The sequence below is a fragment of the Pteropus alecto genome, unplaced genomic scaffold (genome assembly GCF_000325575.1).
Source record: "Pteropus alecto unplaced genomic scaffold, ASM32557v1 scaffold98, whole genome shotgun sequence".
NCBI classification, from domain to species: Eukaryota; Metazoa; Chordata; class Mammalia; order Chiroptera; family Pteropodidae; genus Pteropus; species Pteropus alecto.
In genome coordinates, this window is record NW_006443570.1 from 11,586,473 (window position 1) to 11,609,212 (window position 22,740).

The 22,740-nt window shown below is 32.6% G+C and overlaps 1 protein-coding gene and 1 pseudogene across 1 annotated transcript in view; both read left to right on the plus strand.

The window, feature by feature from the left end:
• Positions 1-22,740, plus strand: part of PPM1E (protein phosphatase, Mg2+/Mn2+ dependent 1E) — a 121,655-nt gene that overhangs the window by 42,419 nt on the left and 56,496 nt on the right. The gene's annotated exons all lie outside the window — the stretch shown is intronic.
• LOC112473399 lies at positions 17,597-17,718 on the plus strand (annotated as a pseudogene).

The window sequence follows — 22,740 nt, forward strand, 5'->3', positions numbered from 1 at the left end:
AGAGCCTCTCTAAGAAGCTGCCAATCGACTGGTACATGCTGCAGAATAACCCTTTCATTTTTCCAACATGTATACTCAAAAGCTCATATCAGTGAAAATAAACATTTCTCTGGTCTAATTATTATTAGTCATTTTAATGGAGCCAATACAATCATTTTGAAAAGAAAAAGGATTCAGTCGTAAAATATCTATTCTAGTTTTAAAAATGAATTTATGTTGCCTTAGCTCCTGATAAATGTTGTTTAATATAAATGCCAGTGTTTATGTCTTTGTGGGCTGTCTTGCACTTTTTAACTATGGAGAGAAGAAATCAATTTAAAATATCTAAGCCTATTTCAATTCAGAAAATGACAGTTTAGAAAGCTTTGTGTTAACAAGCTATTTCTTCAGGGAATAATGCAAGAAAATGCAGTGTTTTTTCATTTTCTGATTTATTCTATATAGTTTATAGTACATTTCTATATTTAAAATACAGAAATGTTTTACTTTTAGTGATCCCTGACATTTTTCTAAAGTTTATTCAGAGCTAATAAAAACTGCTCTAGTGTCTTATAAAAGAAATTTAGCTGGACAGATCCAGCTGTTGCTTTATAAATAGCTACAGATGTCTGAAGCAATAGAGGGCTTACTTAGGTTGTTATGGCAACTAAATTCAGCAGAACCTTAAAGATAAGCTATATTGAAGGAGGACAGTACATTAAAGGTACATTTTATCCAATTATATAATAAAAATTATTGCTTGCTATCATTTTAGATTGCAAGAGAAATTAGTTTCAACTTGTCAGTGTAACTTACTATCTTTAATATATAAAGAGTCTGTTATAGCTTATTGTCTGTATGGTTTTTATATACTTTTAAGAAGGTTTTCTTGTAATGGTAATAGATTGTGCTGATCCATTTAAAATCTTTTTCTTGGTCCTCTTTGTAGTAAGTTCAGTATTTATTTAAATCTGCTGGCTATGATTGAGGGTGCATTTTGGAATTCACATTTTGGAATATGACAAAGCCTGCATCGGGATTTAAGTCCATGATCTTATACTAATGCTTTAACCAACTGAACTAAGCAGTTAAAACCTTTTAAGGCCATTAAAACATGTAGATCTATTCGGAGATTGTTACACAGTTGGTCTGGGAGTGGAATATTTGAATCTGTAGGTTTTTAAAGTAATTGTTATTTTTACTCAATGCAATACATGTGTAAAATTTTTTTTTGTAAAGTGAAATAGTATACTGTAAAGCTGTAACTAAAAAAGAGCAGTCTCTTCTTTATCCCCAAATTCTCAGAGGCAGTTATTATTAATTCTTTAAGTTGTTTCTTCTGGGATTTACCTCTATGTCTCTAAAGAATGTTTCTTTTGCTGTTTCTTGCTTTTTCAATTTTAGATAGTAACTCCATTTTACATTTTGGTAAAGATTTAACAATCTTTTACAACTCCTGCTACCATTTACCCCCGGCCCTCCCCCCCGCCCCGCCCAATGTAATCATAGCACAACTTTGGGTAGTAGGTTGAAAGTTTAATTTATTCTGTATAATAAAGTGAAAATAATTTTTAAAACTTTCATTTTGAAATAATTTTAGACTCCTATAGAAGTTGCAAAAATAGTACAGAGAATTCACATATATTCTTCCCCCAGGTTCCCTCAGTGACAACAACTATCTCCATATTCCTGATACACAAATTGGGCAACATCAATAAAAGTATGGAAAATAAGACCAGGCAAGTCTACTTTCTTGGCTGAGCCTCTGAAGGATAGATTTCTACCAATAAATGTAAATAATGGGAGTAAAAAGTCCAAAATTCATATATGGGTGCAAATTTATTACAATCTGCATCTGTGTATATACATTTTCTTAAGATACCAAAAGAGAATTATAGGCTGAATAAACTATATAACCATAGTATAATTATGAGAAACAAATCTGACATTAGTACATTACTGTTTATTAACTAAACTACTAACCTTGGATTTTACCAAATTTTACATGTACTCCTTTTTAAAAAAAAAAAAAAGTTTTCTGATGTATATTTCTATGAAATTTTATCACATATGTAAGTTCATATAATCACCACAATTGAGGTGCAGAACTCCCAAAGAAACTTACATGCTGCCCCTTTATAGACACACCCCAACACTAACCTCCCGAGACCACCAATCTGTTCTCTAGCACTATAATTTTGTCATTTTAAGATGTTATATAAATGGAATCATAATATGTGACCTTTTGAGATTTTTTCCACTTAGCATAATGCCCTTGATATCCATCTACACTGTTACATGTATCAAAAGTTCATTCAATTTTATTGATGATAATATTTTATTATAGAAATATACCATAGCTTGTTTATCCATTTATCCATTGCGAGATATTTAGGTTGCTTTCAGCTTCATATAGGTTTTTGTGTGAATATAACTTTTTAATTCTCTAGGGTGAATACCCAGGAGTGTGATTGCTGAGCTGGGTGATATTTGTTTAATTTTATGAGAAATTGCCAGTTTTCCAGAGTATGTCACTTTACATTCTGAATGTGTAGAAAGTATGTCACAGCTTCATTTTATATTCCCACCAGCAACGTATGAGAGATCCTATTGCTCCATGTCCTTACCAGCATTTGGTATTTGTATTTGTTTCCTAGGGCTGCCGTACACATTACTACAAATGAGTAGTAATTTATTCTCCCACGGTTATGTAGGCTAGAAGTCAGAAATCAAGGTGTTGGCAAGGCCATACTCTGAGGAAGAAATGGTTCCACGTGTCTATCCTAGCTTCTTGTAGTTGCTGGTAGTAGTTGGTGTTCCTTGTATTGTAGCAGCATAGCTCCAATCTCTGCCTGTCTTTCATATGGCTTTCTATCTTTCTCTGTGTGTATATCTGCTCTGTGTTTCTGTGGGTTCCTATGGTCTTCTTATAAGAACACTAGACATTAGATTTAGGGTCTACCCTAATCCAGTATAACCTCATCTTAATTAATTACATCTACAAAGACCCTCTTTCTAAATAAGATCATGTCCTGAGGTTCCAGGTAGACAGAAATTTTCAGGAGACACTCTTGAACCTAGTACAGTGTAGTCAGTATTTTTTATTTTAACCATTCTAACAGGTATGTAGTGGTATCTCATGGTGGCTTTAATTTGCATTTCATAAAGAGTTTCTCAAATTTTAAAAGTTTTATAGCATTATATTTAGATCTATGATCCATTTGGAGTTCATTTTTATATAAATTGTGAGGTTTAGGTCAAGGTTCATTTTTGCTTATAGATCACCAATTGTCCCAACATTATTTGTTTAAAAAAAAAATAGCTATTCTTTTTTCATTGAATTGCTTTTATGCCTGTGTCAAAAATTAGTTTTTTGTATATGTGTGAGTCTGGACTCTTTATTTTATTGATCTCTGTATCTATCTCTCTACCAATACCACTGTCTTTGTCACTTTTATCTACATAAGTCTTAAAAAGGATAATGTGATTCTTCCCATTTTTTAAAAAATTCTTTTAGCTATTCTAATTCCTTTGCTTTTACATATACACTTTATTTTAAAAAATTTTAAATTATAATTGATATGCAGTATTATATTGGTTTCATCAGTATTAATTTTAGAAACAGCTTATCTATATCTACAAAAATATCCTGTTAGAATTTTGATAAGAGTTTTATGAAACCAATTTCAGATCAATTTTGAGATAATTGACATCTTTACTATGCTAAGTCTTCAATTCATTAATATACTATTTTTCTCCAGTTATTTTATCTTATTTCTTTCATCAGCATTGTGTTGTTTTCAGCACAGATATCCTATATGTGTTTTGTTAGATTTTTACCTAAGTATTTCAGAGTTTTTTTTGCATTATTGTAAATGGTCTTGGAAGTGTTATTACCTGTGGTATTGTTTTGCATTCCCACTATAGCTTTTAATTTTGTTTATTAAAGATATTTTTGAACTAATTTTAGAAATTACAGAAAAGTTGCGAAAATGATATATCATTCGCTTATATCCCTTACCTCACTTCTCCTAATGTGAATATTTTATTCAACCATGGTACAAACCCTGCTGCAATACTATTAAAGTAACTTCATTACTTATTCAAATTTTACCAGATTTTCCACTAATGTCCTTATCTGTCCCAGGATCTTATCCAGAATCCCATATTTCATTTAGTTGTTATTTCTCCTCAATCCTTTCTAATCTGTAATAGTTGCTCAGTCTTTCTTTCCTTTTCATGACTTTGACAGTTTTGATGAGTAATGGTTAGTTATTTTATAGCATTCTCTAAATTTGAGTTTATTTGATAATTTCTTACGTTTGGAAAGAAGTTATGCATTTTTGGCAAGGTACCACAGAAATGATGTTGTGTCCTCAGTGCATCATGTCAAAGGATTCATGATGTCGATGGTCTTATTGGTGATGTTTACCTTGACACTTATTTAATTTGGTGTTTTCCAGGTTTCTCCACTGTAGTTTCTTTCTCTTTGTAGTTAATAAATATATCCATCATCGCTTTTAAAATTGGTTTTCCTTTGTGATCTCTTGATTCCTTTATTTTAGAAACAATTGCTGAGTTCCTGAATTATACTTAACACTGTGAGAGATAAGAAGTTATCTTTATTTATCTCTGTTCTCTGAGTACTAATACCTCTACTACATAAAGCTCAGTTTTTATACACTGTTTACACCTAGTTTATGTATTTTCATCTTCTTGTTCTATTTTTATTATAAATCTCGGTTCCCCTATATTCTAGCTCCCTTGTAGCAATTAGAACAGAACTGAGGAATTTGAGGTATTAGAGCTTCATTGTTGATTTGCTTAATGCATTTAGAATTTTTATATTCAAAAGCAGTTTTTTTTTTTTGAGCAACGATAATCTGACTTAAGAATTCATTGAGTTTGAAAATTATTTAAAATCTAAATCATTTGATTTAATGTATAAACCCTTTATGATTTAAAAAATGTCAAACTATTTTGACTTTAGGTTTTTATATTTTCAGCACATGGAAATATATAATTTTGAAGTTAAGTATGTTAAGAAACATGCTAGTAAATTTGGTTTAGGAAACAACTTCCCAGTAAACAGATTTCCTTCAGTGAAAGACATTGTATACTACTCTTCCATTTCCTATCATCTTTTATGTTTTCTAAAAATGTTTTCAGCGTTATCTTATTGTCCATTGTCATCTTTGAAATTTAGTCATTTCCTAAATGAAAAAATTTTCTATTAAAATATGATAGCTGTATACTAGATAGTCTATGTTACAAAATAAATGAACGTTAGATGGATATGACAGTGATGGAACCATAATCCATGTAAGGCCATAATAACAACAGATTTAGAAAACATTTTATGGACATTTTCTACCATTCTATTCATTCATATTATTTTTAAAATACATGATTGTGTACATTTTTCCATGAGTAGTTTTGGCATCTAAAGTTAGACACTGAACAATCCACAAGTGAAACTTTTATGTGTGAAATCATGAAATTTCTTCCTCTATGTGGTTTTATTGCATTTTTATTTTGTTTAAAAATTTAATACTTTCCCATTCATGACTTAAGTGACCAAATATATAACTCTAATTTTGGACAGATATTTTGTTCTGAATAAAAACATCTATTAACAAATTATTCAACATAATAATTTTATATTTTAATAATTTATAACATTTTAGTATGTAATTTAGCAAACATTTAACTCTACATGTCATACATGTCATACTTATGTATATCTGTATAGTATGTTTATCTAGTTTAAAAGTCAGAAGTGTCAAAAGTAGTTTCCAAAGCATTGGCAAGTTGTGAGAAAGTCCTGGTTTTATTCATATTTGAACTAAAACATACAATACTCATTTCTTATTATAAAGACAATAAGGAGACCCTGTCTCAGGAGACACAAGATTCTCTCACAGTCACTTGCTTTTAGTCCAGCTTTCAGTTCGTGTTTCCCACTCAAGATGGTTATTATATATTTTGACCTTACTTGGCCTCAAAAGAAATAGAAAAAATTTTATTGTTTTACTCTAGCTCTTCATGAGTATTGCAGTGACTTCAAATTTGGGCAACCTATAGCTCTACCTTTTCAACTGTCTTTCTGGGAATTGAATTATTCTTCCCTGTTTAAAACACAGAGAATCCAAAAATAGTTACCAGATTCATAAAGGCAATATAAAGGAATGGCATTACCATTTTCCAAATAATTTGATACTTATTTAAATGGGCCGTTTTAACATCCTGTTGAGAGGTAAGCACATTTATACAAAAAGCATTTTCTGAGCTGTTATATAATAACAGCATATAGATTTTGGAAAATGTCTCCAAATACTTCACCTAACACACAAAAAAGTACGTCATTTCTCCAATAGAATTTAAATTGTTTTAATACCTTGTTGATGACCCTAGGATGCTTTAATTCTACTAAAATGTGACTTGAAGATGATTTACCACACTTATACATAGAATCCTCTGAAATATAGGATATTCAAATTCAGTAATCAAAATATAAAAGTAATGTAGATGGGAGGTAGGTGAGAGGAATCATTGCAATGTTCAATCTTTTCCCCCAGGCTTTCTCTAATAGATTACCTGAATATATTTGGCCAATTCTTACCCTTGGAATTTTCACTTATCTAGTAAATGAATAAATATTTCCTTCCATTTTTCTTTATTTTTACTTCAAGTCTCTGAAATGATCTAATTTAAAAGATCTGGATTCATAATTACATCTTTATTAGATGAGATTATTTATACTCTCATAAAGTATTAGAGGTGGCTTACAAAGTACATAAAATACATCAGGCAATCAAATGAGTTAAAATGGTATAAAAAGATAGGAATAGAAAAATAAGCAAAGTGTAATGTTGGTCAGCATATAAAATGTGTATGTTAAAATCCTAAATGCTTTTATGGTTTAATGTATATGAAGGCACAAAGTCCAATGCCTAGAACATGGGCATTCAAAACTTTTGGCTTAATTCTCATTTTGCTTGGCACGACTTTAATTCCACCTGACTTCTTTCACTTACTCATTTAAAAATATTTATAGAGCACCTACTATGTGTCATGCCCTGTTAGGCACTGGGGATATTAGAGTGAATATGACAGACGTGGTCCCCACCCTCAAGGAACTTATATTCCGCCAGAGGAGGCAGACAATAGACACTTGACAAAATAATTAAATAATTACAGGTGATGGTAAGTTTTTTGAGCAAAATCAAAGTAATGGAGAGTTCTTAGGGGCAGAGTTATTTTAATTTGAGTAACAGGGAGGGTATTTCTATGGAGCTGGCATTTAAGAAGGAGCCAGGCATGTGAATATTTGCGAGAAAAGCATTCTAAGATGAAGGAACCAAAAGGGCAAAAGGGAATAAAACTAGGTGTGTTCAAGAGTCAGGAATAAGACTGTGACTGCAGCTTAGCAAATGAAGGGGAGCGTGAAAGGAGAGATCAGAGAGATGGACAGAAACCAGATCTTTTTTGCATGGGCAGCGACTTGATCTTTCTGGATCTTGGTTTATTCCATTCCTATTATGCCACACCCATTGAACTGTTTAAACCCACTGAACTATTCTACCACACCCACTGAACTACTACTAATTTGTTGCCACTAAGTTTTTCACTAAATCTACTAAGTCCAGCTAAAGTTTATTTCTTCTAACAGTCAAACTAAATGGAGAGATGCTTCACTATTTTCCTTGCTGATTCTCTGGATTCTTTTGCTTTCTTGATCCTGTTCACAGAGCTGATACTCAGCAAGTTAACTCTTCAATCTTTTGGTACCTGGTCCACTGTATTATGTATTTATGCAAACTCTGCCTGGAGTACATAAGCTAGAAAACTCTTTTATTTAAATCTTGTTCATACTATAGTGTTCTTCCCTCAAATATATTTCCAAATCTCCCAAAATAAAAGTTTGTCTTTTTGTCTGTCATTTTCTTGCACAAATTCTTTCATTTCATTGCATCCTACCCTTCAGCTAGACCTTAATGACTAGCCTTTCTCCAAGCTCTTAGGCAACCAAGTCCTACTTCTGTCAAATTTGACCCCTTTCTTCTCTAACAATTTACCTTGTCCTTTAAATTTTTTCCTTGCATGTCTTCTACATTTATACCCTACCACTTCAACATGCTGTAATGAAAAAATATATGATCCCTGAGGTCAAGCTAACCAGGTTTGTAGCCCGAGTCTGTTAATTACTTAGTAGTGTAACTGAATAAACTACTTAGCCTAAGCCTCAATTCTCTCATCTGAAGACAAGGAGTAATGACACCACAAAGAGTAGCTGTAGGAATTAAAAGAGTTCATGTGTGTGGCAATATCCCACACAGAACTAATAGGTAGTCCATAAAACTAATTAATTTACTTCCCTTCCTCCCCTGTTGCTTTTACATTTACTCTAGCTCCATACAGTAAATCCTTCCTAACTAATCTCTCTGACTCCTATTTACCTCTTTTAGTCCATTCTGCTTGCCACTGAAAGTTTAATTTTACAAGTCTGATCAAGTAGGTCTCCCTTGAAAGATCTTCAATAATTTCCCATTGCCAGTTGTAACAAGTAACAGCTCCATCATACTCTAAATGCAAGAAATGCCATATTTCTTTATTTTTGAAATCAAATTAAATAGGCTTGCAGATTTATCAAGAAGACCAATATCACACATTTTCTGGAATTGTTCTCTTTTCCTATGGTTCCACAAGAGTTCTAGGTGTCCTAGATGTCCTAGGTCACTGTTCTGCTCTTGCTTCTTGTGATACACTCAGTTTAGCTGTTAAGCAATAGTTTTCCTTTATCTGGCACTGTGATTCCAACTGAAACAAGATTGTTTTAGGCTCAGCCATAAATCATGTGGCCATGCAGTGGCGGAGCAAGGACAAGTGATACTTCTGCCTCATGCCAAGTTTGGATATTGGAGCTCCTTGTCTAGCTCTACACATGTAGCCATTTCCATGTAAAATCATAGCATCTTCAAGATTCTGATTTCCATGCTCACTGTTGAGCCAGCAATCATTTGTCTGTCTCTCTTGAGATCCAACAACTTTACTAGGGTTAGGCCATATAATTCTTTTATTCTGGAAGCGTAAAAGGTACCATCCTTTCTGGTACAATCAGCTTAATTACCTCCAGTTTTGTAGTAATCAATCTGGAATATCGTTTCTTGGTTCCTGGTACCATTTAAGGAAATAGGGGCCAATCTATGTTTTGTTTCATTTTTTATTATACTTGACATTAACTTCTTAGGTCTTTCATGAATTTATTATCTAGTAGGGGAAACAAATGTGTATTCAACCAATTATACTATTAGCTAGAATCTGCCTTTAAAGTGTATCCACTTTAAGGGCAGGCTGTATTGAACTTAAATCATAGACTGTTAATAATAAATAATAGCTAATATTTATTGAGTGCTTATATTGAGCATTTGATAAGCACTCTAAAAGTGCTTAAGATAATCACATAAGGTAGATACTATTATTACTGATTTTCAGACCAGAAAATGGAGACATAGGTGAAATAACTTGTCCAAAGTCTTTTAACTTGGATGGAGGAAAGACTTCCAGAATACAGATCTCTTTAAAAGCTTTTAACCTCTATTGCTTCTCAAGAGGCAGTTATGTACTTTGGGCATTTAAAGTACATTTTATTGTTTGTGAGACATCTTGTGACTTAAACATGTGCACACACATGAGCACATATACAAATGAAACTGAAATCGAAGTTTTATAAAACAGTATAATGAACTCTGACATTTCTATTCTATGTATTTTTAAAAACATCGTTCACCAATAAATTGATTTTACAACCCATTATGATTTTGATCCTCTGAAAAACATGGTTAGTATTGTACATATGAGAATACAGTTTGAACAATATGTTTTGAACTGTGTGGGACCATTTATACATGGATTTTTTTTCAATACATATATGTACTGTTTATGATCCCCATGTGGGAGTCTGCAGATGCTGAAGGCCAACTGTATGCATCGATCTATGCCATTCTATATAGAGGACTGGAGCATTTGTGGATTTTGGTATCTGTAGGGGGTCCTGGAACCAATCCCCAGTGGATACTGAGGGATAACTAAATTTGGAGGGAGTCAAAAGTTACACATGGATTTTCCACTACATGGAGTCAGTGCCCTAACCCCTGTGTTGTTCATGGGCCCACTATAATTTTTTTTTTTTTAATTTTAGGGAAGGCAGCTCTGAAAATTATGAGGGGATTTTGAAGATAAATAAGACAGTTCAAATATAAAATTGAGTTTATGATTGTCTATGGTATTAATACCTGATACATTGATAATTTCTTCTATTCTGGAGCAAAAGCTATAGGCATTTCGTAAATTCTAAAGAGGAATGAGGTAAAAATGTTTCTCTTGTCAGTAGGAAACGTTTTCTGTGTCAAGTATCTTTACTTCTGCCCAAATAAGGGAGTTGTCTCTAAAAGCAAGAATTGACCAACTATTTTTGAAGTATATAATAATAATGCAACATTTATTTAGATTCTATTAGTATCCTACTCTCCTGACCTAATAGAGATCTCATATATAAAGATCAATAAATTATCTGCATCATATTAGTGATTTCATTTAACACTTTCTTAATTTGAATACTTGTAGGAAATAATATTTTTTCTTTTTTGGGTAGCAGTTTCATTCTCATATTCATCTCACAGATATATATTTAATATTTAAGATGAGACCTAAAGTTGTTGAGAAGGAAAGGATCAAGCCACATGAAGAGTATAGGGTACAGGCATCCAGACAGAAGGGTGAAAAGCCCTGAGGCAATAGAGACCTGCCATTGTGATTGAAGCTAGTGGGTGAGATAGAAGGTCACCAGATACAAAGTTGGAGAAGTTAGGCAAGAGTCAAGTCAGGCCCTCCTAGGGCCTTTGTGACTCCTATCAGGAGTTTAAATTTTTTCTTAAACAAGGAAGTAATGTGATCTGATTTATATTTTAAGGGAGTAACTCTGGCTGCTATGTGGAGAAAAGACTGGAAAGGGCAGGAATTGAAATAGGGCATCCAGCCGAGAGGCAGTTGCAGTAAGCTGTTTAGGCTAGCGGTAACTGTCATTTGGATTATGGTGGCAGCTAAGGAGATGGCAAAAAGTGAATAGAGTCGAGGTGTATTTTGGGGGTAGAATACATAAAAGTTGCTGATAAATTAGATGTGGGGATGAGAGAAGGAGCAAAATCAACTCCCAGCTGTTTGTGATTTGAGCATCTGGGTGAATGGTGGTTCCATTCACTGGGTGGGGAAAACGGAATAGAGCAGGGCCCTATTTCAGAGGGAAGTATTAGTTTCCTAGGGCTGCCATGACAAAGCATCACAAATCGTTTGGCTTAAAACAATAGAAATGTATTCGCTCACAGTTCTGGAAGGTAGAAGTCAAAATCAGGGTGCCGGCAGGTTTCACTCTGAGACCCTTGCAGGAGAATACTTTCTTGCCTCTTCCTAGCTTTTGGTGGTGCGCTGGCAATCCTTGGCATTCCTTGGCTTGTGGCTGCAGCATTTAGTCCCTGCCTCCATTATTATATGTCATTCTCTGCTTGTGTGAGTATGTGTCTGTGTTTCAAGGACTGAGGCAGAAAATATACAGAATCAGTCTGGAGCATCTTGGAGTGGCAGAAAGTAAGAAAGTGAAAAAAAAAAAAGCATTGATGGAGAGGGTTTGTCAAAGGGACAGAGGAGCAAACTGAAAGAGCTCTCAATGGGCAACCTTTATAGGAGAAACCTGACAAATATTACTTCAGCCAAGTGATCAAGGTGATTTTTATTTATATATATAAATAAATATATATACAAATATATATGAATGATTAAAAATGATGTCATTCAATTCTGTGGCCACTTGTAGTTTTTTTTTAAAAAATCAATTGATAAAATTTCCATTGTTTTAATCTCTAGAAGCTCCTCTATCATAGCAAATAATTTATGGTAAAACCTCATTCAATGTGTTTATTATAAATGCTATTTCTTACATATTCAACTTTGTTCCTCTAACAAGTATTTAATTTTTTTTCATTCTTTTTCAGATATATAAATAATGTCACACAAATAATTACGAATATTTTTGGAGGTTTTTTTTTTTTTTACTTAAGAAACTTCATTATTACCAAATTTAAAAGATGTGATTGAGATTAAAATGCTCTGATTCTTCATTCTTAACCTTTCTTTTAAAGCCATTTTGTTTTTCATTCACATTAGTTATGCCATCATAGGTCTAAACTCACATTTTATCCAAAACATCTTTAATTTACTGCAGATAAATTTTCATAACTCTTTGTAGGTTGGTCTACTTTATCTTTTCACTATCAACAAAATTTAGGAATCACCATCTGACATTTTCTGCAAATATATTCACAGATCGACAGCAGGTATTTTACTGTTCCAATTGATACCATCAGCATTATCGTTTTTCTAAAATATAGCACAATCTTTTCTTTTGATATTGCTTTAAAATGATTACAGTTCCCAAGAAAGAAGCTATACCAATTTCAGTGTGAAATATCAAATCTTGAAGGAAAATACAAAAATTGTCTTCCAACTGATGAAAAACCATTTATATATCAGAAAAAGTAAATTGGTTCTGGTGTGCTGACTGGCAAACAATCGCTAAGGTAGAAAGAGCCAGACTAAAGTGTAATCCCAATTGGATTAGAATAAAATATTCATAGTGTTAGTTTTCTTTTTGCATAGTTTTTACACTGTGGAAATAAAGGAAGATGAGAACAAACGGGCTATTATTCAGAGCCCACTATAACAAGGAAGTCATCCACCATCAGTTGTGTTTGGCCAATTCACAGGGAAGTGGAAAAGTTTTATGGTAAAAAAGAGAAGACTTTAGATATGCTCTGATTGGACATTGTTGGCGTGGGGGAGCTAAGGTGGGCTTACTAGAAGCCTAACATCTTAAATTATTGGTTTGGGGAGCATATTTGTCTTTCTCTTGCTGGTCCTGAGTTGAAATCATGTAGGTGGGCTGTGATGGGTGAGCTGTGGGCAAAAAAAAAAAAAAAAAAAGAAGATGATAGTCATTGACCAAATCCTGACTGTTCTGGGCTGATTGCTGCAGAGGGTGTGTTTTGGCTTTCCAGGCTGGTTGCTGAAGAGATTGTGGGTCAAAGTTCTGTTGTCTCTTATGGTCTGTTCATTGTCCATTTGTATAGTCAATCTCTCACTACTGAAGAACAAATAGATTTGGTTTACAATTTTAGGGCTGATTATATTCATGTAGCTTTGAGAGTTCTATCAAGATTCTAATAGTTATAGAACTCTTCCCAGATGAAAATAATATTTCATGTCTGAGAGTATAAGATGAATTATGTCAAAGTGTCCATACTGTAAGACATCTGTATGAAGATGTCATTAGGCAAGTAGCAGTGGATTCTGGGCCTCAGAGATACCAGTTACAATAATAATATGTACTTCAGTGGGTCTTTTGAGAAATTAATAAGAACCTGGTTTGTACTACCTTAGAGAGAGCCTTTGGGTGTTTTCTTAATGACTTATTGGATAATTGGGACTTTAAAAAATGTAAAGGAGAAAGTAACTGGCCTTTCACCATTGGAAACTGCACTTTGCAATTTCCATTACAGCCTGTATAGAAGAGATTGGTTGTCTGTGATGAGTATATTTGAGTTCCTACAGTTTTTTAAATTAAATTTTTATTTTGAGAAATTTCAAAATTTAGCTATGTTAATAAAGCATAAAGAGATAAAACTAAAGAACCTTTTATTTAGATTACTAAACATAGCATGATGAACTTGAGAAACATTTATTACCAAATAGCTCAATAAGTAGCTCTATATCATATGTTAAATAATATATGTTCTTTGTACCAATTTGTCTAGTTAGTGGCAGGCAACTAGGAAAGAAAAAGGAAGGATGGAGTTAGAGAACCTGTGAAAGAAACTAGAGTTTAAGTTGACACATTGAGGAATATGTAAAAGTGAGTCAGAGGGTTTTCTCTCTTGATCTTGGCTGGACCATGTAGTTAGGTCTCACATGTTTATCTTACCTTTTTTTGCTTGGCTCTTATAGAACAATATTTTTTTCTCTGTTTCAAAATGAATGGGCACAAACACTAGTAAATCTCAGTGTTTCAGGTATTGCCATTTTGAGACCCATAACAAAGTTTATTTTGCTAAAATTATGATCAATTCTACAAATATAAGTTATCTTTTAAATACCTGTATTAAAAAAAAACTTAGATCTTAGAACATAATTTAATAGAATCCAGTGCATCTGTGATTTTCATGGACAATCTCAATTGACTGAACAAAGAACTATATTTAGTACCTTATTAGAAAGGTACTATAATTAAGTCTGTTTTAGTTTTACTCATAACTAACACCCTGAATAATACAAGAAAGGGAAAAATTGCAGCTCATCCAAGAAGAGACCCATGAGATGGTATGCAGCTAGTTTAAATCTTAGTGAAAAATCCCAAGGATATCAGCACATCTACACTGTAATTACTGACATAGTACACAAGACCCCATCTGAAGAGTGACTTCATGGAGTACCCATGACTTTAACATCTCTTCAAATGATTAAAAGAGTTTATTTTTCTGTTGTCAGGATGTTATATCTTATTAAACTGCATGACAAATACAGGTTTATAATTTTTTAATTAAAATTATTGGAATGACAATAATTAATGAAATCAAATAGGTTTCTAGTGTACAATTCAATAATATATCATGTGGTTTATAATTTAAATGTATTATGAACATGAGTTTTTATTTGCTTCAAAAATTTTGTTTTTGCCTTTAGGAAACCTTAAAGTGCTACTCACCCAGTAGTAAGTATATTTGTAGTTTGTAGCATGGCCTATCAAATTTTATCTCCAAGGATAACCATTTTATTTGTATAGAGATACAATTTGCATATAGAGAAAATTTCTATGATCTTGAATAATTTTGGAAGGAACTTTTTTTCTTAACTTTTTAATCGAGTTTTAGAGTATTTTCCTTTTATTTATAGACAAAAGACTATAGTCTTCATTTTATCAGAAGATTAGGAAGCATTTCCCTATATATAATTTTCATGATGCTTTCAGTGTTTGACTTTCTTGCACATAACCAACATGTTGATCAATAGAGAATTCTGTAATCTGAGAGTGATATTTTGAAATCTGCTGTAATGATGACATAGTAATGTAGTCTTTTCTGTTCTTTTCACAGAAAGTTGAAATATTAGCAAGCTAAAAATATTCATATATGGGTTGGCTACTTGTTTTTCTAGTCTTCTTTCTGAAATCTAAGGAATTTACATTTAAACATTTACTTACAGAATAAGACAGAAACAGTAAATTAAAAGACTGAAGATAATTAAGACATAATGATTGAGAAAGCTAAAGAAGAGCTTGTAAAATTATTAGATTTTCAGAAAGTTGTTAAAATATACATTCCAGATTTAAAATGTGCATGTTGAATTAAATGACTACTTATTATTTCCGAAAATCTACGATATTTGAACTTAAGATAATATTTTAAATAGATATAATGTTTTGCTTTGAAAAATTTGGCGATATAGTAAAACTATTTGCATAACTAATATGGGTAACCTTGGTACATCGTTAGGGAGTAAAGCTTTTTTCTCATTGTTAATGAAAAGCATAAGATTACCCTAAAGGAAAAAAAAGGAAAGTCAAGATATTGCTTTTTTTTTTTTTACATAAAATTGGCATATAATATTATATGTTTCATGTGTACAACATCATAATTCAACATCTGTATACACTATAAAGTGATCACCACCAAAAATCTAATTACCATCCTTTACCGTACAGTTGATCCCTTCACCAACTCTGTCCTGCCTTCCCCTCGGGTAAACATCAGTCTGGTCTCTATGAATTTTGTTGTGTTTGTTCATTTGTTTTGTTTTAGATTTCACATACGAGTGTCTCTCTGTCTGACTTATTTTACTGAGCTCAATAACTTCAAAGTCCATCCACGTTGTCACAAATAGCACGATACATTCTTTTTTATGGCTGAGTAGTATGCCATTATATAAATATATCACGTATTCTTTATTCATTTATCTATTGATGGACGGACACTTAGGTTGTTTGCATATCTTGGCTATTATAAATAATGCTGCAATGAACATAGGCATGCATATATCTTTTCAAATTAGTGTTTTTGTATTTTTTGGATAATACCCAGAAGTGGAATTGCTGAATTATATGGTAGTTCCAGTCTTTCTTTTTGAGGACTCTCCATGCCATTTTCCATGGTGGCCGCATCAGTTTACATTTCCACCAACAGTGTATGAGTGTTCCCTTTTTTCCACATCCTCGCCAACACTTGTTTCTTGTCTTTTTGATAATAGTCAATCTAACAGGTATGAAGTGATATCTCATTGTGGTCTTGATTTGCATTTCCCTGATAATTAGTGATGTTGAATATCTTTTCATGTGCCTGTTCACCAACTGTACGTCTTCTTTGGAAAAATGTCTATTCAGATCTATGGCCCATTTTTTAATCAAGTTTTTGTTTTTGTTGTTAGGTTGTATGTGTTCTTTATATATTTTGGGTATTAATCCCTTGTCAGATATATGATTTGCAAATACCTTCTCCCATTGAGTAGGTTGCCTTTTCCTTTTGATGATGGTTTCATTAGCTGTGTGGAAACTTTTTAGTTTGATGTAGTCCCATTTGTTTATTTTTGCTTTTGTTTCCCTTGCCTTTGGAGTCATATCCACAAAAGTCACTAAGATCTACATCCAGGAGCTTACCGCCTATGTTTTTTTTAAGGAATTTTATGGTTTCAAGTTTTACATTGAAATCTTTAATTCATTTTGACTTAATTTTTGTATATAGTATAAGATAGTGGCTAATTTCATTCGTTTGAGTGTAGCAGTCCAGTTTTCCCAATAACATTTATTGAAGAAACTGCTCTTTCTCCTTTGTTTTTAATTAATTGCCAATGTATGTGTGGGTTTATTTCTGGGCTCTTAATTCTATTCTATTGATCCGTGTGTCTATTTTGATTACTATAGCTTTGTGGTATAGTTTGAAATTGGGGAGCATGATGCCTTCAGCTTTGTTCTTCTTTCTCAAGGTTGCTTTGGTTATTCTGGAACTTTTGTGGTTCCATACACAGTTTAGAATTATTCTAGTTCTCTTAAAAATGCCATTGGAATTTTGATAGGGATTACATTGAATCTGTAGATTGCTTTGGGTAATAGGGACATTTTAACAATATTAATTCTTCCAATCTATGAGCAAAAAATACATTTCTATTTATGTCTTCGATTTTTTTTTTGGTCAGTGTCTTTAAGTTTTTAGTGAAAAGGTAAGATATTGCTTTTTAGATTTTCTTGTTTAATTTCTATTTTTCAAAGAATAGAGCTGGCTCACCTATGTTTCTAAACTTATCAGTTTCCCACCAAAGAGATAAATATATTTTCACAGTGATTTATAGGTTACTGAAAATTTTCTGGTCTATATTATAAGCCTCAATTTTTGAACAAATTACATTTTAAAAGTTTGTTTTGAAATTTATTTTAGGGTTTTTAATGCATTTTTTCCTAGAAAGTGTTATAAATGGGTAGATATTCAAGCTAGCTCACAAAAATATTTAAACTCATTAAAATGTCTACAGCCATGCCACCCTGAACAAGCCCGATTCTGTCTGATCTCAGAAGCTAAGCAGGATTGGGCCTGGTTAGTACTTGGATGGGAGACCACCTAGGAAGACTACGTGCTACTGTAGGCGTAAAAAAATATAGTAAAAATAAAAATAATAAAAAAAAAGGGATTATAAACTGATAAGGTCCTTGCAATCTGTGAAGTCAACCAAGGGTTGCCTTGCCTAAAATAAATTAATTAATTAATTAATTTAAGAAAAAGAAACTCATTAACTAGTAAGGAATAAAGATTTGTTTTAAAGATTTTTTCTTAAGCTGAATGCTAGTAATTGAATAAAAGCATAATTTGAATTATAAAATTAGGAGACTCATGGAAATTCAGAAGAGGACTTCTGGACACTCTGAAAGGAACATTAGAAACATTATTTCTAATTTTTTTTATTTTTTGGTCAAAACTCCCAACTTTCTTCTATTATACAGTATTATTAGAGATAACAGCTTACAAATGGAACAATGGAAAAGATTTTTTTTTTTTTAGTAGTTAGGTAACAGTTGAAAGATTATGGTAAGTGGACCCATAAGAAATAAAAGAATCTGATATGTGAAATTATATCTTAGTAAAGCTGTTATCATCAAAAAAGTAAAGTAAGAAATAAAGGTCTGAAAGAGAGAATTGCTTCCTGTGGCTAAACTTCCAAATAAAGAAGGAGTGACTTTAGATTACTTAGTTGTTGTTTGTATTTGTTATGATAAGTATGTCAAGCAAGTCATCAATTTATTAAATTCAGTAAAAGACATTAATCTGCCATCTTGGGGTGAGGGAAACACAAATGGCAAATATAGAATAAGTGATCATTTGGAAGCTATGAATGCTTTATGAACTTAAAGATCAGTGTAGAGAGTTATAAAATATAGCTCAGAAAATATTTAAGAAAATCAACTTCTGCTGCTCAAATGTGGGAACAAAATAATGTGTGATATTAATTCATTTCTTTTTAGTAATTCAGTTAAATATTGTTACTAGAGAAAGAAATGGTAATATGAAACTAACAAGTTACGAAAAGAGGTGTCAAAATGTAATGATTTTATTTCTCTTCTTACCACCTTCATTTTTTCCTTTGGACTCTTGATAAAGATGGCAGCAGGATGTTCCTGCAGAAATCCAAACACTGGAATTTGACCGCTATGAGATAAAATGCCTTTAGACTACTTAGTTTTACTCTTTGTATAAATAGGATTTTTAGTGGGAGATCTTAAGTGAATATTCTGATTATGATGCAAAATGTTCATCAAAGCATTTGCTCACAGAATTAGAAACACTTTGAAAATATTTTAAATGTTACATATTTTTAATATCTTTGAAACAAAATGCTACTTGTAATGCCGTTTTCTTCAGTTTTTGACCATATGGTTAAAATCTAAAATCAGGATATCGTTTAGGAAAAAAAGGTTAGGCATGGAAATAAATTAACTTTTTAAAAGATCTCTGCTTCAACTTTATCCATGCACACATTTTCTGTACTCCTGGACTTAAATGGAAAGTTAGTATTTTCCTAATCAACAATCAGGAATATGAAGATTCCTGCAGAATTTTATACCAAAGAAGTATATACCTAAGAACTTTGCCAGAATAGAGCAGTGAGAGTCTGTAATAATCTCTTAGGAAAAATCTGGTAATATCACCTGAACACGTAATTTGGCTAGAATCACAGACTTCATAAAAGTATAATTATAAAAAGAAAATCTTCTGAGTCTTTTGTAAAAGAGTTGTGTTGTCTTGTTTGTTTTTTTTTTCTTTTTTTGAAAAGTTGGTGATAGTCTGCTATTTGCGATGCCTAGGTTTTTGGCTATTAAAAAATTTTAGATAGATAGGTAGATATAGAGATGATATATATATGAATTAACTGACCACGTATGCATGGGTTTACTTCAGGCTCTCTATTTTGTTCAATCGATCTATGTGTCTGTTCTTGTATCAATATTATACTGTACTGTTTTGATTACTATAGCTTTGTAATATAGTTTGAAATCAAGAAGCATGATGCCTCCAGCTTTGTTCTTTCTTCTAAAGATTGCTTTGGCTATTTGGGGTCTTTGTGGTTCCATACAAATTTTGGGATTGTTTGTTTATTTCTGTGAAAGATGCCATTGGAATTTTGATAGAGATTACATTGAATCTGTAGACTACATTGAGTACTATGGACATTTTAACAATGTTAATTCTTCTAATTCATGAATACCTTCCCTTTTTTGTGTGTCATCTTTGACTTCTTTCATCAGTGTCTTATAGTTTTCACTGTACAGGTCTTTCACCTCCTTGGTTAAATTTATTCTAGGTATTTTATTCATTTTGATGCAATCGTAAGTGGAATAGTTTTCTTATTTCTCTTTCTGATCATTATTAGTACATAGAAATGCAACATATTTTTATGTATTGATTTTGTACCCTGCAGCTTTGCCGAAATCATCGATTAGTTCTATCAGTTGTTTAATGGAGTCTAGGGGTTTTTGTATATAAGATCATGTCATTGGCAAACAAATAATTTTCTTTTCCAATTTGAATGCTTTTTATTTCTTTTTCTTGCTTACTTGTTCTGGCTGGAATTTGCAGTGTTATATTGAATAGAAGTGGTGAAAACTGGCATCCTCATCTTTTTCCTGATCTTAAGGGAAACGTTTTCAGTGTTTTACTATTAAGTATGATGTTAACTGTGGGCTTGTCATATATGGCCTTTATTACATTAAGTACATTTTCTCTATATCCCTTAGAAAATTTCATCATAAATGGATTTTGAATTTTGTCAAGTGCTTTTTTTCTGCATTTATTGAGATGATCATATGATTTTTATCCTTCATTTTGTTGATTGATTTGCAGATGTTGAGCTTCTTTGCATCCGAGGAATAAATCCCACTTGATCATGGTTTATGAGCCTTTTAATGTATTGCTGAACTCTGTTTGCCAATATTTTGTCGAGGACTTTTGCATGCATTTTCATCAGGGATATTGGCCTGTAATTTTCTTTTCTTGTGGTGTCTTTGTCTGATTTGGTACCAGGGCAATGCTGCCCTCATAAAATGAGTTCGGAAGTGTTTCTTCCTCTTTTTATGTTTCTTTAAAAATTTTATTTAAGTATCTCTTGGAAATATTTTTTTCTTAAAGTTTTCTTTGCACAGTTTCTGTCTACCAGATTGCTTTGTATTCTTATATTGATTTTGGTCTCTTTTGTATATAGGCTTCCTTTAGGTATCTGGTCATTTTAGCTGTCCGTTCTTAAGAATGGGTGGCTAAAAGCTAATTGAGTGTCCTAAGCACATGAATAGGACTTGTCAATTTTGAGTTTGTAAGATAACCTGGTTGGGCCATTTGTTAGGGAATGTTCTGACCCTAACTCACATTCATCAAAGAAGAACTTTCTAATCAGAAGTTAATCTCCCTAGATTGATCCTTGAACTATCTTTTCTTTCATATTTTCCATTTCATGTTTAATTCTACTTTCTTGGAAATTTTTGTAACTTCTGTTGAATGCTTCATTTCAGCAATCATTTTAAATATCAAATAGCTCTTTTGATGTCTGATTTTAATTTTTCATGACTTCTTAACATATCTGATCACCCTTGATGGTCTGTATATATATATTTTTTAAACTGATTAGAAGTTCTTTAGGAAAAAAAGACTTTTTTTGAGTAATCTTCACTTGTGGTTGTTAGGATGGAGACATGGCCGTATGTCACTCTGAAGAAGACTTTTCTCTGAAATTGTTCAGTTTCTCCAGAAAAGACTTTTCCAGTGTCTTGTCTGGGCAATAAAATGCAAGTGTTCTGGAGCAAGGGTGAGGGTAGGTGGGGTAGAAGAATGGTTAAAGGAATTAAAGTCCTGCCATATCGTATTTTAATAAATCCATTTCTTTTCAATTCGTCTTACCTCTATTCTCTACTCTGCCCAGTTTTATCAAGTCTAGAATACTCCTTTTTAATTTCTCTGGAGGATAAACGTACATTCTGCCACCAGACCTGGACTGTGTGATCTTAGCTGCTTCCATTCTGTGTGTGAGAGTGAGGAGGCAATCAATCCTTGACATACATAGACTTTCATCCTGGTTTTTCACTTTGTGCCTCACCTCCATCCACTTGCTACTTCCAAGGTCTGAGCCTTTCCCAGGTTCTTTGGGGATAAATTGACTCTTCTCATCAGCGTCTCCCTGAGATTATTTATAGCTTCTTCTACCCTGATAAGTCAGATACTCATTTGCTCTCCCATTTCCAAAGATTTATTGAACTGTTTTATCCACTGTTGCCCTCTCTTCTGATTGCTTTTTCCTTGTAGATTTAAACCTTTTATTTTTGCTATAAGGGGAGGGGATAAATGCATATCCCTAATCTGCCATATCTTTTTTTTTATCAAAAGTCATCAGATAGATATTATTTAAAAAATATTTATAATTGCTTTTAGCTATATTGCTTAATTATATAATGAATTTGCAACCTCTAATACACCTAAAAAAAAAAACAAACTAGTTTTCTTCCTATAGATGTTAAAGCTGGCTTCCATGACCACACCTAAAACAAGCAAGTGGTAGTAAACCAGATCATAGGATCCAATGGAAAGAGCTTGAATTCTTACAGCCAGGACAAGTTTGTCCACCTATAGATGATTCACTGGAGCTTGACTTTTCCATCTCTATTAGGAACAGCTTTTATTCAACCACAGTAGTTCTATTTCTTTTTCTTCCCCTTCTTCTTCTTACCAGCTCTAATTATGGGCATTCATTGAGGACTCCTCTTTTCTGACACATAAGAAAGATAAAGTCTCACCTTGGCACATTCATAAAATAGAGTATACAATATAGCAATAAAAAGGAAAATGGTACGTCCATGCAATGGAATACTTTTCAGCAATAAAAAAAGAATATGGTTCAACATGGAAGAACTTCAAAAACATTATATTAGGTGAAAGAAGCCAAATGCGAAAGGTTATATAATTGTGATTCTATTTATATTAAATGTCCAGAAAAGGCAAATCTATAGAGACAGACAGCAAGTTAGTGGTGTCTGGGCCAGGAATGGCTCATGGTGGGGGAGGCTGTGCATGTATAGGGGCAATGGGATAGGAAGCTCTCATCCTTTCCACTCAGTTTTGCTGGGAACCTAAA